This window comes from Bombus fervidus, chromosome 3 (genome assembly GCF_041682495.2).
Source record: "Bombus fervidus isolate BK054 chromosome 3, iyBomFerv1, whole genome shotgun sequence".
In the NCBI taxonomy this organism is placed as follows: Eukaryota; Metazoa; Arthropoda; class Insecta; order Hymenoptera; family Apidae; genus Bombus; species Bombus fervidus.
The window spans coordinates 11,926,535-11,945,259 of record NC_091519.1 but is presented as its reverse complement, the minus strand read 5'-3'; the positions used below and the strand labels follow the sequence as shown (position 1 = coordinate 11,945,259).

The window sequence follows — 18,725 nt, the reverse complement described above, 5'->3', positions numbered from 1 at the left end:
CTCTTCGATGGAATTATGGCGGGCGCGATGCCCCTCGAATTGATAATTATTCTTCGCGTTTGAATTATTAGTTCCTCTTTCTGGCCAACTTTCGCTGTGTCGATTTACACTGTAAAAAATTTGCAAGCGCGTGTCACGCGGTTATCGATGGTTTTGTACCTCTTGATGCACGAATTGCACGTGTTTATGGATCATTCGATACCGCGAAATTATTTTACGTTTAAACGAGCGTACGATAGATTCGCTTTGCAATGTTTGCGTATAGAGACACCGATGCAGGTAATTTAAACAAACACGTGTATAGATTGCTATTTGTAAGTATTGGGAGGATGATGGTCGATCCATCATCTGTTTGAACGCTTATGAAAATTTTCTATGAATATGCGGGACGAGTGAAAATTCAAAGTAGAATTCGAAGAATCTCAACTTCTAGCAGAAACAAAGACGAAGGATTTTTGATATAATTAAACGAGATCCAGGGTAGAATTTCGAAGTTATTAAACATCGTTAATTGAACAGTCATTCACACACGCATATTAAGTACCATTTTAGGAACGCACGAATATGAAATACAATTGAAGAATATATTTTTACCATCACGCGGTTAATTCTCCCTTGTTAGAAAAAACCTATTTTACATTCTTCGTATCATCGTGCATTCTGCGAAAAGGATTATGCAAAATGGTACTCTTAAGTACCAAAAAGTCGAATGAAATACGAGGTTCCGATGATAGCAATAATAGGTCGAAAGTCCCAGACGGTGATATCTATACCGATATTTCTCGCACAAAGAGTCTATATTCTTCTCGATAGCTAAAGGGTCAAATCTGGCATAGTGATTACCCACTAAACAATTTCGCATGGACACCGTGCCATCGCAACAGACCTCTCCTTTTGGAACCATGTTATTTCCAAAATGTATGCATCGGTGTTTTATATTCCGTTATATATTATCACGCATACACATATACAGGGTGTCTGGGTAATTTCGTTACAAAGCGATAGATATCTTCGTTACTTTTTGCGATACGAAGAAATGCTCAAGCAACGAATTGTTTGCTTCGAGAAACATTTTTTTCACGATATTTCACGATAATGTTAAATAAACGATATTTCCATTAATTCTTTTATATGGAACCTTGTACTTTTTACATGCCAGTCGATGCGTTTGTTTATTCCCTACACAAAAGTATCAAGGTATATATTTTTGAAAATGCTTCTTCGTTTAAGAGATACTTTGACGCTTTGACTTTAATTTCGTAAAACTTTACACATGAAAAATACCCTCCCGTTTCTCTTTCTCTTGCCTCCCACAGGTAAAAGTAAACTTGGTGAGATAAAAATCGACGCATCTTTTGAAACAAGCAGTCGAGATATCTTTCAAAACACTTCAGTGTATGCGATAAAAAAATATATGGATATACAAAAAGACACAAGGTTCCGCTTAAAAAAGAGCCGCGGTAACACCCGAGCCTCGAAAAATGAGCATAAAAATGCAACGTTTCATCGCAACAATGAACAAGAATGCAACGAGCCAAACGATTCATTCCTCCAGCATTTCCCTTCTTCGAAAGAGTTTTATCAAGACACCCTGTACATACATACTATGTGCGACTGCGAATCCTTGATCCAAAGAAGATCGTGAAGAAGGGGCAAAGAGGGGGCGTTAAAAGCAGATCTAAACGCGAGTCGAACAGGATGCTACCCCCTGAAAGGAAACGAAAGCGGATCAAGGCATCGACTCGGCTAATTGGCGCCTCTTTAATATTATAAAACAGCCAATAACTCAACGGTAGACCGTGTAATTAAGCATGATAAGTCACGGTTGCAGTAGGCGAGAGATCTCCCCCTCCTAGAGACGGATAATAATTTGCATGTCCGGCGGCGGTTAAGATCGCAAAGATGGAACGTACGAGCGAAAGAGACGCGCGTAACGGCGCGCGAATCAGTTTCGGGATCTGCCACCGATGTTCGACGGGGCCCGGCCACGGATCCGGCCTGCTTTTCGCGCTCTTTTTCGCGCATCCATCACGCGTTTTAACTAGGCGTGTCCGTCGGCTTCGGGCGCATCTTGGAATCTCCATGCTCCGTACACGATGCGCGTCGTCTAGAAACTCTTTCCTCTTCTTCGTAGACCCTTTTCTCTTCGCTTCAACGCCGATGCGGCAGGTGTGGCCGACGATGTCGACCTCCGGGCAAGTCTCGACCGAATCCTTTGATTTTTCGCCTATCGTGATCGGCCCTCGCTAGTTTCGTTATGTCGATGGTCGAAGGGAGCGAGCTTTGATATGTCACGCTATTCGCTCCGACTATAATGTCTATCGAGGGTTTGGGCAGATTTTATTTTAAACGAGAATGGAAAATGATTGTTTGCAGTTTGGTATTCTTATTTTGTTATGTATAATTTTGTTACATATAATTAATTTTGTTATGTAGCGAGTTAAATGTTAGATGGTAGAATTTAAATGATCAAAGGAAATTACATTGTCAGGAACTGCAAACACAAGTCGCGTTAACTCGCTACATCGCTGCAACGACGTTACGATGCATTATGTTGCATAATGTCTTTAACACGTTCTGTACATTACTATAGAACGGAATATATTTGATATAGTATCGTTATGCGATACCGTTCTCTTTGTTTCCGTAACGTGTTATATAACTTTGCTACATAACGCGTTTTTGTTATACAACCACTGCGAAAGGTATTTGTACACCACTGTATTTTTTCTTTATATACTGATTAATTAGACCCAGCTATATTAAATTTCGTATTATTTGCCAATTACAAAAATTTAGCGCCATGCAAATGAAGCGTGGAAGCTAATAAAAAAGCATTTCGTTGGAAAACCTGCGCAGACACTTTCTATAGCCACTGCGTGACATAGACGCAGCTTTAAACTAAACAAAATAATCGAACCCATCCAACTTGAAAAATTCCGTCACATCCACGCTGCTACTCCAACCGAAGCTACATAAACGATCTTACAATCTTAACGACACCGGTTCTCGACTGTGAAATATTTACAATTAGCCGGAATTAATAGATCAGCCGCTTCGATCGAAACGGGTCAGACGCGACACTGCACTCGCTCATTCGATCCCTAACTGTCGTCGTGGATCGTTAAGACGGTCAGCCTTGGACGTGTAGAAAACGCGAGGAATTTCAAGATCACGTCGATCGCACGAACACGAAGCGTTTCGTTGCGCAAACCGTGAAATAGGGGAACGATTTGCGCGTGATGTCTTTCTCCGTGGTGAACGTCCGCGAACGGATGTTCGCGATGGATGTCGAAAAGGGGCAGATAGGAGGGAGGCGCGCGAATGCTCGCAAAGTCGACGCGTCGGCTATTTAATTATCGACGCGATCCAGACCAGTCGTATATTCGCGCTTGATACGCGATACGGATCGACGGCAAACCCGTGGTCTCGATCTGTTATTACGACTATACACGCTTCTGCGTGACTATTTATAGGGTTTGGATTGCGAGCCGCGATACGACACTCTGCGTCGATTTGCCTGACGCTGATTGGTTAATGATACTGAAATTTCGAGGCGCCGTGTAACGATCTACAGTCCACAAGCTTGACGTTTCCAAGCCATAACTTGTCGACTTTAAAATATTTAACGAGACCTTTTTCCGTTGAATGGCGATTCTTTAAGTCGATACGCGGAGTTAATTAATTAACACTAGAATTACCGATAGTTGAGACGAAGCTATTTTTACCAAAACCAGTGAAAATGACGGGTCTTTAAAAAATACGTAACGATAGAATATTTTTATATTTATTGATTTATTACTTTCTCACAGAAGGAACTCCATGTTATGTGGTACATTTTTGGTATTATTAATCCATCTGGGACTATGATCCCTAAACGACGCTTGACACATTTATAAAATTGTAGAACTAGTCGCTTTGACTGCTGTGGTATTTCTAGTTTTAGCATTTAGCGATCTAGCGATCGATTCGGAATTTTCCTGATAATCGATATCATCGGAATGATACGCAGGAAAAATTTTAAAAACGCGCGGGAAGTTGTACAAAACGAGGAAACTTGTTAATTGGGGTTCGATAAACATATTGCACTTCACATAAACATATTGCTTTCACTTTGACAAGTACCAGTTATTTTTACTGGTATTGATATAAGAAGCCTTGATGCAAAATTATTTTCAGTTTGAATAGATAAAAAACAAAATAAAATGCATTATATTATTATTCTAGTTATCGTTGCGAAAGTCATTACATCATAGCGGAAAAAAATTAACATGAAGTAGGAACTTCAAAATAATTGTAAAATCAGCCAATTTGACTGGTAGTTCTAGTGTTAATTACGGACCACAATTACGCACAGATCTCGCGTAGTTTGAATCCTGTTGGGTCTGGTGAACTTCTCTCTCTCTTCTGGTCTTTGAAGCGATCACAGAGGGCAGGATGAAGCCAATTTAACGCGAAGCTTCGTGTAATTATTCGTCGATTCTACAGCAGCGTGTCTTGCACTTACAGCGAATAAATGCGCTTTTTTGCGCACCTTTCACGCTCTTGAAAGTAGATCAGGCGGGCACCAAACGCCGGTTTTGGGAAAACACGGTGTACAGTGAGATTTTAGGGAAATATGCGCCAAAGAGCGGTGAAGTTTCTTGATGTCATTCGTCGTCTATTCGTTTTCCCGTTTCGTTGCTGTATTTATTCTCTCATTTTTTATTGCTATAAATTTTCATGTCATTACCGTATATGTCTCCATTCTACATGTCTACAGTTCACGCGCGCAAGTACCGTAGCAAATAGGGAAGCAAGGAGCGAAGCAGAGACTTTGGACAAGAAGCGACCAAGTGTCGAACGGTACAATTCTTTTTATCAATCTTAAACGACCAAACTCGCGATTTTTATCTCACTTATTTAGTTCGGAAGTACACATGTTACTTTTTCAAGCACGCTAATGCGTTTTTTAAAATGATATCTGTATTTTCAACGATTCGGCACGCTTAATCACTTTATCGACAAACTCGAAAGAACTTTACGTTTAAATCTGCAAAACGATTTACAAGTTTTGGCGTTCAAGCACGATATTCGCCATTTATTTTGGAATTTCACGCGTTTCGTGAATCGTACGACGTATAATTCTATTCAGCTACGTATTCGGAATGCACGATACGCATCGAAAGGAACAACGTTCGGTTAAGAAATTGCCGGTTATCTTTTACCAGAAATACTTTGCGTAATCGTGACGACTGATGCGGTTGTATGTGTTCTTCCACGATTAAACTAACAGCCATTAACAATTATAAAATGATCGTCTATACCATTAGCACCAGATAGCTCGTTATTCGAATCGGTACTCGTTTTAGTTCAGAAACGTATGTTATTATACGTTTAAAGTTGATCAAAAAAGGAAGCGCAAATCTACATAATAATACGTATGATAGGGCAGGTTTTTGGCTCGAAATAAAAACTTACGTCAATGTAGGAATTAATACACGCCTTTTGCTCAACTACCGTACTTATACTGTGTAAACGACGATTTCTTAACATACCATGGCAATTGTACGCATTAAACCTTTTCCAAGAAACTGGCTATTACGCACTTGGTTGTACACTAAAAAGATTTTTCATTCATTCGCGATCTGAGAGAGGAAGCTATCTCTGTGATTTTCTTCGTTTTGCGCTTCTTCTGCATCGTATTTCATAATTATTGCTTCCTTTCAGATACTTGTCGCCAATGGGTGTAAAACAAATTCTCTCTTACAGTGATCTAACTATATAGTAGATAGAAAATTCCAACGTCAGATCAATTTCTGATTGCGAAATTTTGTAGAAACATCCACTCGTATAGGAGCCTGTAAATTGTTAAGTCGTAACTGATAAAATAAAAAATAAAAAACAATTAGTAACAGATTTTTTAAGAAACGTTGATTCGTGCTATTTATTAATCTTTCAACCTTTCGTTAAATAGATTAAAACTTTGATATTATAGTGGAACATATCCGAATTAATTGGGAAATTGTAATAGAATTTTCGAACAAAGGAACAGTCATTTTTCTGACATGAAATTTCATTTATTTAAATACGAGATAAGATTAATCGATAGATTCTTCAAATGTTTATGAATGCTATTTCTTTTTCGCTGCTAAGTCGCGTAATTCTTTTCGCATAAGTAACTGCATAGAGTTCCTTTTGTAGTTTGAACCATCGAAGCCCTTACGCAACGAATGCTTCGGCACGAGAACGCACCTGTCCATTATCACTTTCGTTTGCTGTTTGCATTCGTGCAAAATCGTCTTTATCGCGATGAAACCATTTCGTTGCATCTATATGTTTAATGTTTTCATATTGAGCACTCCTCGTGCTTTAGATAATTTTCAATATCACGTTTCTGTTTTCCAACGTCCGTGATTATGTCTATTCGAACGCCGTGTATTTTTCTCAATTCTGTTGCACCTACACCATTTTCGAAATTTTTAACTCCGTCGTATTTTGTTTCGATAGTTAGAACGCTATTACTTTCGTACTAAATTCCCATAATCAAAATTAAATAAAGAATAAAAGGAAGAACGCGTGGTGAAGAGCACGAACGTATTTGAAAGGGAAACAGGTAAGAACATCCGGATATCATTATCAATCTTCATATTCGAACAAAGATTGGCTCTGTCGTAATTAGTCTGGAAATTTTTCTAGAGGAAGTAAGACTCTAAAATATAAATTGATTAAGAAGGTTGCGTAGAAGTTAACGTTGATTTGAAGTTGAAGCGAGAAACGTGTCGCCCACAACTTCAAAATACATCGATTCCGTTTCGCTGTGGTAAGACTCCTAAATGCATTAGTCGAAGATTATCTACCTGCGTTTCCTAATATGTTCGCGCTTGACTGCCGTTTAGTGGTAAAAATAATTTCTGTAGTTACAGTCGTTAAGAATCGCAAAGGTTAAATATACAATGATGATTCCATCGACATCAGTCTTTGCTAACATTTCTCGTAGAAAGAGTCTGTGACTATTTACGTTCGTACAAAGGAAAACAAGTCTCTGGACGTTGGAAAGAGGCGCAGTATCCCGTTTCCAAACACACACGCAACAAGAACGTAAATCCATAAGCAAGAGTGCATTCATCGCAGTTGAAAACGCGATTGGCCATTGACCATTTCCTCGCCGGAAGCATCGACGCTCTTCAGAGAACGTTCGGTGTAGCGACTTTCGACTTTCGATCGTCCAAACTAACGTAAAGTTTAACCGGAGCTAAAAAGCTGCGATATCCATACGATTTCGTTCCTTTGATATTATATTTTTAAGCTTCGATCGGTATCGTTGGGCCATAGATAGGGAAAGCAAGTTTGTGACTTGACTTTTAATTTTAGAATAATTATTAGAGATAGTTTATCAATGTTAAAATCTCATCTACATTCTGTATTTGTATTAGATCGTCCGAAAAGTTCCTTTCGTTTTATAAGGAAATAATGGATACGCAACATTTTCCATTTTATATTGTTTTATCGAATTACGTATGATCCATTTTGTTCTATTAAACTAAAGATTAAGATTAAACTACAGACAACGTTCGACAGATTAGGTTTCATGTTTGTACAAAGATGCGTTGTTGTAAAAGACGTGTCTGTAAAAGAAAGATACTTTCTGGACAACCTGATACATTGTAATAATTATAATGAGCGTTTATTGGTTATCATGTAGAACGTAAAGCAAAAGTAATTTAGGCAATAAGTAGGTAATATAATATAATAATTTAATTTAAGCAAAATTATGATGTATGATTGCGATATAGGATACCAATTAAGAGTTAATGATACGGTGGCATAGAATTGCACGCTATTAGAAATATAGAAGGTGAGACAGCTGATATCATCAACTTAATTTACGTCAATATTATTATCTCTTGACAAATAGAACAATTTCCAAAATTTAGATTCCACATTGTTAACACCTTGCGGTCGTCATATTTTTCTTATCGACGCTACCAACTAGTGAACGATAAATATTTACAGTTTGAAGACAAATGTTACCATCGTCGTGACGACATTCATCCCTAAAGGATTAATTATACACAGCACTAATTAATTACATATTACAAGAATATAAATTCGTATAAATATCCGCGGTCTAATCCTTTGTCCACACTCGGGTATTCTTTAAACCAGTAAAAATCGTACGTGTCGCCATGCGTCGCATTGTTCACCTGCGTCGAGTCCAAAAATCCATTGCCCCGTCAGGAAACAGCCTGCCTCTTTCATCAACTCGTTCGATCCATCGTGTCTCGGTCTTCATCGAGCTTGCCTAGTGGAGCGCCCAAGCAACGAAGCGGAGACAGTGCCGCAGGAAGAAAGGAGAGACTCGGATAGCTTCCGTGTTCAAAGACGAGAATATCTGCGAGCAAACTTGAATTAATGATCGTGTGGCCGCGTATTATCGTCCCCTCTTCCCCTGCGCAACCTTCTCTCCCCTGTATATTCTCTCTTCGGTTATTCTCTCGTTCGCCTCCGCTTTGTCCGCGGCGCGGCGGCTCAAGCACCGCGGCAACGGTTACGCGGTGACAGTGCGAAAACGCACGGTCAATGAATCGGACGTGGATGACGCGAAAGAGATGTACGCTGTACGCCACTCCATCAAATTATAGCACCGTGGACACTGCTCGGCCCGTCGAACCGTTAAATCGATTAATCCCAGGTGGAATGCACGAATCATCAATGCGTTCGCCACGGGCGCGCTATTCGTTCGACTCTCGGCGAGTTCGACCGCGACCGTCCTCCTCGATTCTTCCCGATTCTATGCAAAAGATTCTCCGCGTGCTGTCAACGCAGGCCACCGTTGTCTCCTGTGTAACTGTTATATCGTCCGTTGCGCAGTACATTGCCAGAAAATCAGCACCTACTACCTGTTGCTTGGTCGTAGCCAGGGTAATTGTAGAGTCGCGATAGAACGTGTTCCGCGGCCACGAGAAAAACGCGCATTGTCCAGGGCCAATTGTTCGGCATGGCTGATGCGATTCTGTTATCTGTTATTCAACGGGACGACGAAGGATTAAAGGATGCAGGACGTATGGAGAGCGTTGCGACAGTTCCTCCGTGTTTTTGTAGACGCTCGTTGGTCGAGGTTGGACGCGAACTGTGAAAGAAGGGATTGCGTTTTGTACGTTTTCGTTTTGGAAGGAGGATGGCGAGTTCAGAGTCCTGCATCCTTCGACATGGATACGTATGTACGTATTTATTTATTTATTTCAGTCTGATGGCCATGAAATTACACTTGCTTTTGCGGTATAAACGTAAACGAAATTGAAACAAAATTAAAACTGCCGGATAACGATGACACAAAAATATATAGAGACGCTACAAGTGTAGGAATTTTTGTTTTTCTTCGATTGAACGATGTTAATTTTATCTGGGTAGTTTTGTTAAGGAAAAGTGATCGAGCGGAGTTAGAAGTACGTTTTATATTTTTGTAGTTTTTAAGTCTGAAATATTCTCAAAGGTCTATCAGGTTTTGCTTCTTCGACTGTTTCGTATTAAAATATTATGCGCTTCTTTTTAGCCATCAAATAGCATGAAAGTCAGATAGATGATCGATAAAAGTAAACTTATCGTATGATCTCCAAATATTGTGACGAAATATTGTTCGCGTTATTGTATATTTTATTGCGTTTTTTTCATGAATAGTACATTTGTGCGAGGAAAGAACAAAATTATACTACTTATACGTAATCTGACTATATAGATTGGATTTTGTATAGATTCCACAAATTTGTCATGGCTTTAGCGTAATGAGAAGACCGTAAATCTTTTTCAATTGATGAATAGCTATACGTTTTTCTTTATATCGTATGAAAACATTTGCTAAAGACGATAAAATAATATTCAATCTCAATTTCGACATAAAAATGAAGAGATCTTTAAAAGAATAAAATTTCATGATCGTACGTGTATAATTACTACGAACGACTGTTATATAATCTCCAGAAATAATTATAATTAATTTGAACTAAACAACCTAATTAAGAAATCGTCAGATGTCTGTAATTCTCGTTTACAAAAAGATACACCTTTTTTTTGTAAGAGGCTTATCTTCAAAATATTTAATAAAATAAGACAATGAGAAATATTCAGTCTCAATTTGGACATAAAAACGAAGAAAATTTTCATAGCTTCCAATTAATTTTATATTTAAGATAATACAATTTCATGATCGTACGTGTATAATTACTACGAACGACTGTTATAAAATCTCCAGAAATAATTATAATTAATTTGAACTAAACAACCTAATTAAGAAATCGTCAGATGTCTGTAATTCTCGTTTACAAAAAGATACACCTTTTTTTTGTAAGAAGCTTATCTTCAAAATATTTAATAAGATAAGACAATGAGAAATATTCAGTCTCAATTTGGACATAAAAACGAAGAAAATTTTCATAGCTTCCAATTAATTTTATATTTAAGATAATACAATTTCATGATCGTACGTGTATAATTACTACGAACGACTGTTATAAAATCTCTAGAAATAATTATAATTAATTTGAACTAAACAACCTAATTAAGACATCGCCAGATGTCTACGAGTCTTCTTTACGGAAAGGTGTAACTTTTCCTTAGAAAGCTCATCTTCAAGATATTTAATAAAATTAATTAAATAAGACGATGAGAAAGCTTCACTCGTTAATTCGAGAGATTTGTTGGGAATGAAGGATATCGAGATTTCTCTTTGCGAAGTCTATATCGATGCTTTATTTATAAAGTCTCTGTGTCTATATCACTCGATGAAATGAAATTTAGGTATTGAATTGCTTTCAAGCGACAAGTGAACATTCACGTGTCTTGACGACGGGCACGAGCACATAATACCGAAGGTGACGTGTAGCAAACGAGATCGAGGAAATAGCAAAGTCATGTAGACATCAAGAAACCCGGACCTGTCCTACTGTTCTGCGTGGATGTCCGGGGCATTTAAAACGATTTACGTGAAAATGTTTGCACTCGTATCTACTTAGTTACTTTTTCTTTTAAATTATTCTCTTCTTTTTACTGTTCGTCGTACAAACCGAAGAAAACTAGACCGGGCGAGTAACGTTGTACGCGTTTGAAAATACACTTTTCGCAAGCACTTTGAATAACTTTACCGTATATCTGTAAATATCATTCGCCGTAATAGAAGAAATAAGGGGTTTTTATAATAAAAGTTTAAACTTTCGTCCGACTATGTTTCTCAATACTTAGAGAATCGGCGAAACAGATCGAAGGAAAAATGAAGTTTCAAACGTTTTCTCCTTTCTGAAATACATGTCGCTTTTTAACAAAATCTAACTACTAAATCTTTCTCTGAATAGGTGCATTTGACGTGATGTTGAAGCCAATAAAAAAAAAAAAAAAAAAAAAAAGAAATAGAAATAATAGACCAAACACGCACTATTGTTACAAAGAGCGATTGGACAAAAATTCCACTTGGAAAAACGTATACTAGATAAAAATTACAATTGCCGTTCACCAGTGGTATTATAAATTTGTCATTTTTTTAATCGCATATTATTCTTGAAAATGAAATTCTCGCACGTCTTACTGTCACGTGTTACTACACGTGTTATCCGGCGTTACTATTTGCATAATACTTGAACGTCATTAGATTATTATACATTTAATGTACGTAAGTATGCGTAAATACGCGCGCTCTCGAGCAGACGATTAATTTTCATACATCGGCGCAAACGTTCGCGCAGCTCCTCGCATTTGAAAGCGTAATTCATGCTCGTTCCTTCTCGACGAGCCTACCCCGAGCAATCGTCATAATTGCAATAATAACAGTAATCGCGATAATGGCGGTTTACTTCATTGTACGACGAGTACACGCATTAACTTTATTATCACGGCTTGTAATCGTCACCGACTGAAACACTCGAGGGATACCGCGGTGTATCTAATTTATCAAGAAATTGCGAGCACGCGAAATAAACTGCGGCATAACGTCTTGTCACAGCTGCGACACGCACAAAAGACGATTGTCCCAACATTAGACACATTCCTCCACGTTTCGACGTTGCTTTTAATTTATCGCGTTCTCTGTTCCTTCGCTGTTGAACAGGATGGCTTAGAGCTTTAGCTGACGGAGAACTTCGAATAGCTTAATTTTACTATTCTTCGCATTATTAACCCTCGACTTTCGACGAGTTTATGCTCTACGTCACCGCTTCAAATCATCCGCATGCTCGTTTCTTTTTGTCGGAATGTAAATTGATTACGTAATTACAAGTAACATTGTTCGTCGATAAACGATACCTCTGTATTGTCGTTTTATTATTGTAACAGGCTACGATTTAATTTAAATAATAGTTTGGAATAATCATTTAATCATAAGGTAGCCAAGTGTTTGACGTTTGCAAGAGTGGAACGAGTTACAGTATAATTCCGCGACAAAAATTCCTAACGAAACATTCAGGTGAAGCTGTTTATTCATATAGTCTTTAAACTACAAATAAAACAAGAGAGGCTTTCCCGAGCTAATAGACAGATCCACGAGTAGCGGTTTAAAGTTCTATATGTTGTCCATCTATTTTCAAAGAAATGATTACAATTTATTATCCGTTGATTCCACAGAAACGCGATAGGAATTGTCTTTCACCCTCGTTAATCCATTTCACTAACACTCGTTGCATTATCGAATACGTAAACGAAGAAATGTCGACGAGTAGACAATCGAATTTCGATAAACTCTTACTTCTACCAATTCTAATAAAAAAGAGAAAAAAAAAAAAGAGAAAGAAACGTCCTATATCTCGTGCAATCAAACTACAGAGATTCATAATGTCTCCCAGCATCGAGCAACCGATATGAAGAAAAGAAAAGCAAGTATCATGGGTCGCACCGATTGCAAGAGACGAAACACGAGGAGTGTGATAGAAAGATGTAACAATAGATCAAACAAAATGACTAAGACGGAGTATTTCGAGTTAATACGGGGTTGTAAGCGGCGCATCAGCTAGTCCTATACAACTTGCATGGATCGTTTCCAACAGCGGCGTATCGAACTCTGCAAGTTATGCGCCCGTACTTACTGCAGGCACGTAAGGTACCCCTGTGCACAGGCGGAAAAGATAGGGAGAGTGAGTGCGTTGCCTGGTATCAATTTGTCTGGCTGGTAGCAGGTTCACTCGACCAGACGAAGGTCGCTTTGTGCGAGCCGCTATCCGGCATTCTATCAAACCCAACAACATTCGCTACGATCGATTTATTCTCGCAACGGCCGCGTAAGATACCAATTACCTGTAGCGCGTACGCTACTCACCTTCGAATGGAAATCGGCAGTTAAGCGACCGAGCTTTCGCTTTGAGTCAGTGCTGGCCACAGGTGGAGCTCTCCTTGTTTTCTTCTCTTCTATGCACGTGTGTTTGACGATGTTGCACGTGTGTTTGACGATGTTGTACGTGTGTTTGACGATGTTGCACGAGCGAATGGAATGGAAACCTCGAATGTAAGGGTCCAAAGTATACCGAGCACATTTTGGGACTAAGCGAACTTCTAATTTACGTCAACGTGCTTCTTACGTTGATCCAACCTCGATGCAAATGTGATACGCGTACAATTTTATTCGAGTTTGCTGTGCGAATTTTAATTCGACGAATAAAACGATTGACCCTTGGACGACGAAGATTGGGCAAATTTGCACTCGCGCGGATATCTCGTGCTTCTTATTTCTAAGTTACTTCCGCTATCGAATTATGCGAAGGTTTATCTTCCATGTAAATTTAGTTACCGCGAAGGGAGAGAAAGCTTGTCCCGTTGATTCGTCGCTTTATCGTAACAAGATGAAACATTCGACGCGATGACGATAAGCCTCCGAGCTCTGGAGCTTCTCAAATTTTCGTGAACTTATTTATCACAAGCAGATAACGTAGGTGATCGTAAATTGTAAGGGAAGTTTTGAAAAATAACATCTACATAAATAATCGTCGTTCTTCCATCCGTTTTAATTTATGCAGTTGATCAACGTGGCTTCTGAGCGACTTAACCGATATTTCCTAATAATATATTACTCTTTATATAATAATATAACAATTAGCTAGAAGAGTTTGAGAAAAATTGACGAAAAACCAAATTGTCCAACGCGCAGGAGGAAATAATGGTTACGACAGTCGAGGTAAATAAAATCGCGGGAATTCGATCATTAGCCTAATGATCTAACAAAATGGTTTCATTATCGTTTCCTCGAGAATCGTCGAACGTGCAGAAGTTTGGCGAACGTCGCTACTTATTTTTCGTCGCGTCCTCGAAATTGTTGGCGCAGTTATATCCTAGGCTTCCTAGAAAAAAACCGATGGCCTCGAGGAATAGTTTAGGTTTAAGCGGTCCTTCTCGGATGTGCTGTTCAAATGGAACCGGAATGTGCATCCTTATGCACCGAACGATAGTCTTCCATCGATCGACTCTTCGTTCCGTGAGTTAGAAATTATGGAAGGCAGACTCGATCGATTTTCATAATCTACCAGATCCCAATAGTATACTTACGAGTGTTTCCGATGATCCGGTTCAAACGCACCACGAAATCTGCATAATTCTCTCTCTCTCTCTCTTTTTCTGTCTCTGTCGAGATGCCATACGAAGTTAGATTTTTCTCTTTATTTATATATTCTTTTGCTTAGAACGTTAATTATACGGCGATCTCGGATACAGGTCTAAAATAGTTGGATCTACCGGATTAATTATAAAGTTATAGTTATAAACAATGGCGATAGTTATAGAGCTGAATCCGATCGAATGTTATTGACATTAAAATGAATGAAAATCACGACAACGTTTCTAGTGTTTGGAATATTTCATCTTATCATTTAATAGGTTTAATAGGTTCGATAGGAATAGCGTATTATTCGTAGAAGGGTCTACAAATATCAGGATAAAATTTACAAATGTCAGGATAAAAAGCGTAATAAACGTAAAACGTTTTGAATTTTTCAAATGGTTTTTATTCAACATTGCACATGCTTAAATACATTTGGTCTCATCAGAGGAACATTATTGGTGGGAATTGGTTTTGTCTAACTGAAGGGAATCTCCTCTTAAATTAAGATTATCGTCTAACATCGTATCGTAACAACGGTATAATAAAGCGTACGATTTATTTACAAAGGTACTCGATGGCAGTGTTGCCGGCCCGAAATACGATCGCGTCGCAAAATTCGCATCTTACGATCTACGTGATCTCGCCTCTCGAGCAAACCTCGCTCCGCTTCGTTGGTAAAAGAACAACGACGTTTATTACAACTATAGCCGGATCACTTCTCGAATCTTCATCGAATACTTTCGAAAAACACCGTAATTTGAAGGGCGCCGCTCGAAACAGAGCCCTCAGTCTCTTTTACGTTTCTCTCGTCGCTAGTCCACAAATTAGAAGCGAGTTATGATAATATCGTCTAAGACGAGCACGCGAGAAGAAACGAACCGCGCATTTCATCCAGAAAATGAATGGAAACGACGACGAGGCTTAATTTGAAAATAGGGCCGAACCTTCCTCTTGTTTTTCAAGTCGCAAAGCTTTTTAAGCCGAAACAAACACGCCTCTCTGATCTACCTACGCTATGTTCCGCGATATTCCGAAACGTTAAACGTTTGAAAACTCATACGATTATTCTGTATCGCGAATAATTTGTCCAATGGACGTAACTATGTTTCGTTTCCGCAAGCAGCGTAAAGAACGTACAGGTTTTTAAAAATAAAATCTAGAACGAATCTAGACTACCTAGACGCAAGAAAAATAATTTCGAATTTCCATCCTTCCAAACGTTCCATCGTACAAACATTTTATTCTGTCCGAACGTTTTTTCATTCGACCATCATATTTTGATCTTTTTTCGTTACTTCGGTGTAAAACTGGCGTCGTACGTTGAACCTTGAAACATTAAATTTCACACGCTGGGAACGTCTGAAACTTTGCACACTGGGAATAGAGACACATGGAAGAAAACGCCAAACGAATCGATTACAAAACTCCGAAGAAGTAGTAACCCATCTGCGTCCGAAACACGTTTCTCTGGGTCGACGCGACGTCTCTGCTCGCGATGTCTCGGCCGTGTCCTACGTACTCGCTATATTTACGCGAATAAACAAAACCTCGCGTGGCGAATGCACTTTTTCCACGGCGAATAACAAACTGCCTGCGTTACCGGAATCGCCTCAGCTAGTCGGAAATCGTTTTCTTTCACTCGGCCGTTTCCTCCACCCTTTTGCCGCGCATCGTACAGTCTTCTCTCTTCATCGGCTTAACACGTAACTATTACCGCGGACCTGAAGCGTATCGAGTATCCTCTCATTACTCAGCCGTGCAAAATCCTGCACGGAAGACAAATAGCGTTGCTATGATGGCGAAACGCGGCCTATGGTGCGACCCATGTCCACGGATGAAGACGTTGCGCGTTCGTCCGCTGATTAGCGACTCCTGCATTGTTTGCCGGCGCCGTGACTGAACAGGGACAGAGCGTATCCACCCCTTGCCGTATAATAAATAATGTAATATCGAGCGAGACTGGTGATATGGAATTATTTACACGTGAAAATCGCGAATCACAGGCTTGCGGTACGGAGAGTGTAAAAGATCGCATAAAAAATGGAAAACAAAGGGGAACGACCTGGCAGTGTAGGAAATTCGAAGTAGCTTTACAGTAGCTCGCGAAAGTATTCGGACGCTCGTACAATCTTTTTGCGTATGTCTGTACGTACACGAAAGATTGTTTGAAATTTCGTTTCAACGAGACGCGACTATCGAGATTATATCGATAAAATTTGAAACGGATACGAAAATGTATACGGAAGTTACAAGATATTAATTGGAAGCACACGCTTCGCAAACATCATTCAATTCGCTGTGTTAATAAATCACGGTTTAACGTTATTGTTCGTACTGTATGTTAATTTTAGATCGACTATGTTCGTAATAAATATTTTGTAACTTTTATATACATTTTCGTATCCGTTTCAAATTTTACCAATTTTCGTTAAGATGTTAACGAAATTTTAAAAAGGTTTCGTACAGTGCGCGTAATATATTCGCGAAAATATTCTGTGACAAGTATGGTATATTAAGTAAGGTAAGAAAATTATTTGTTAGCATACGACATTGTAGGAAACGATAGTCGGATCGTACGGCAAAGGGTTAAGGAGCGTGTAGCCAGGGGAAGACAGGCCACACATGCCGTCGTGTAGCATCCACTTTTGACGTTAAAATCATTTCCTCCCCCTTGTTCCTCCTTCGCTGTCCACGCGTTAAACATCCTCTCCATTCGAGCGAACGAGTCGATGAATAATTAGCCTTTTCTCTCTAATCGACGAGCGAATCGCATAAATTTCTATCGGCTTAATTGAGGAAGCTACGCGGAAATAGATTTGTGCCGCGCACAAAGAGGCCGGTTTTCCTTTGTTCGAGCCTCGATTAATCGTCGCTACCGTCTTCGGGCTACCTGCCCGCCGAGCGCTAATTTCTACGGCTTAATTGAGCATGCGTGATAATGCGACGTTTGCGTTTTTCATAAGCCGATCTTTTCACTTTGGACGGTATCCCGACGATCAGGTTAGAGCGTGATTACGATTGCGCTCGTTGATGATCACGAACGATTCTAATTAGATTTTACCAGGAACGATGCACTTTTTGCGCTATCTTTTTTCTTCATCCACGCACGAAGATAGGAAGCACGCTGTTAAATTTAACAGATATTAAATTAGATTGGCTGTTGGATTCGAGGAATTCGTGATTTTCAGATTATTCCAAAGCGTACACGTTGCTCGACATTTTTTCAAGGAAAATTCTAGAGATCGAGCGCTAAATAACGCGCTAAATAACGCGCTCGACTTGTTCCACTTGACGGCAATAAGCGAATGAAAAGCGCTTTGGCGTGCAATTTCTAGCGAAGAAAAACACTTTGCCTCGAAATTGGTGCGTTCAGCCGTGGTCGCCGAGAGAAAACAATGGTAATCGGCTCGAAGGATTTCGTGTAGTCACGTTGCATTGCAGTCGCAAGTTTCCTGCATCGTTCGATCGGCTACGCGCAGTGTCGTTGTTCCGTGGTACGATCGGATTGCCATTTTCTCTGGATGAAGAGGATTAACGATATTGGCCGGGAGAAATCGGCTCGGTATAGCGGTATTAACGTCAGCCGCCGCTTGACTTTTGTATTTTCGTTTCGTCGTCGCGATTCTCGGCTCGAAGCAAAGAGAGCCGAGCTTTCTCACAGCGTTCAGGGAAGGAAGGTAACTCTCTTCCGTCTCTATCCCTCTTTCTCCCTCCTTCTTCCCCTTTCTTTCTCCCTCGTTCTCCGTGTTTTCGCGTCTGGCCGGCACCATCTATCATTCTGTCAGCTAGGAGATTTCAATTTGCTCTCTTTTTGCGCCATTACCAGGCCCCGAAGCTCGCGCAAAATTGTATTTAATTGTGATTGACTGCTAAGTGGAGGTGGCCGACCACCGCCATTTGTCCTCCGATTTTTGCATATCCCTAATTGCGGGAGGAACATCGCCGCTGAATCGGTCGGCCGAATCATTTGCCTCGCGAGAAAGAACCCTAAAAACCTGTCCTCGCGCTTTTCTTCCTCGGTTAACTTCTTTATCGAGTCTCTGTGTCAAACGGTCACGTCGATCCCGAGGGAAACGATTTTAGAGCCTTCGCGAGAGCGGCGTGCACGCGATAGTCGACCAAATGTTTCGAGTAGCGACGCGTTCCGAGAAACGCGCGAATATTTGAAAAATTAATC

General features: G+C 39.7%; 1 long non-coding RNA gene across 2 annotated transcripts in view; it reads left to right on the top strand.

The window, feature by feature from the left end:
• Positions 1 to 18,725, top strand: part of LOC139998486 (uncharacterized) — a 123,872-nt gene that overhangs the window by 57,970 nt on the left and 47,177 nt on the right. The window lies entirely within an intron of this gene.